Genomic DNA, 1402 nt, shown 5'->3' on the forward strand with positions numbered 1-1402 from the left:
GCCACCATGTACCAGTTGAAACACCATTCTGATGCAGGTTGGAAGACACAGCTCACCCCTGCGAGCCTTCCAAAACTCCTGTCTCCACCAACCCCACCACAAAGAGCCAGACGAGCCACACGACTTTGAACAGTGGCAACTATTTCCGTGCCTAGGATCATCTGATGTGCCAAGGGGACCTCAGCTCAGCAGCCCCCTGCCACCAGCCAAACAGCAACAGGCCAGGAAACTTTGATCTGCCCCACAGCAGTCAAGAATGAACTCTGCTGCTGCTAATGTTCAGGTTTCTTGCCTAAATCACCCATTTTGTTTGGTTCAAAAGCTACAGCACAAATAGGGTTATCAAAACAAATCCTGTGTGGTTCATGAATACGGCTTCTACCTCTGTTTTCTTAGATCTATGGTGCTTTTATCCCATCATTTAGCTGGATTCAATCAGGAATTAAAAAAAAAAAACCAAAAACAAACAGGAGATGAGCCAAAAGATGCTAAACCTAGTAATAAAACATCCATTCCTTGGGGGTAAAGGATTTTGCCAATAAATTGAACCATCCTCTGGAAAGTAATTTGCCAAATTTAGCAAAGCACATCTGCACACATACCTCACCTGCGGAGCACAGTTAGTGCTACTAATTAGGAAGGATGGGGTTTGGTCGATCTCTGTTTGCTTCGACTGCTAACTCATTCCACGTGTCGGCGCTTTCAGCTGCCAGTCTTCATTAACAAGTAAACATTTGGTCATTTTTCCCTCCAGTTTCTGATCTAGTTTTTCAAGCCACTGTGCTACCTTCTTCCCTCTCCTCTACCTCAAGACAACACACTGCTGGAGGGCTTGAGAAAAGGCTGAAATAGATTAAAAATCATGAACTACGGGAGAGAGGGAACAGTGTTTGTCTGGGGAAGAACTGACACTGCAACTCAGAAACCACCCTGTTATTCCACAGGAAGATTGTAAAGGTTCAGAGTAACTGCTGCTGTGGTTCAGTCTGGTTTTGACCCAGTTTAACTATGTTTTCCCGATACTCAAATGGTGTAATTCTGATAATGGGATTTAGGCCTCCAAAACCCTTTCCTGCGCAGAGTTGAGGCACGGATTGGCACAGGAAGGCTGAACAGACGACACTCCGCACCTTCATCCCTGTCTCCATCACCACCCTGGGAGAATATCTCACTTCCCATCTCCCAGTGTCAGGCTTGCAGCCCGCTGCACTTCTCACCTCTCAAAAAATAACCAGTGTTCATACGGAAAAGGACAAGGGGGTTATTCTGAGGTTTTACCCTCAAATTTATATCCCCCCCAACCCCACCAATGGAATATATCATCATAGCTAGACGTGTTTAGACTAAAAGCTTTGCGTGAAGGTAGAAGTGAGATAAGGGAACGCCAGACCTTCTCCTTCAG

Source organism: Cariama cristata, unplaced genomic scaffold (assembly GCF_000690535.1).
Source record: "Cariama cristata isolate BGI_N322 unplaced genomic scaffold, ASM69053v1 scaffold4075, whole genome shotgun sequence".
Classification (NCBI taxonomy): domain Eukaryota; kingdom Metazoa; phylum Chordata; class Aves; order Cariamiformes; family Cariamidae; genus Cariama; species Cariama cristata.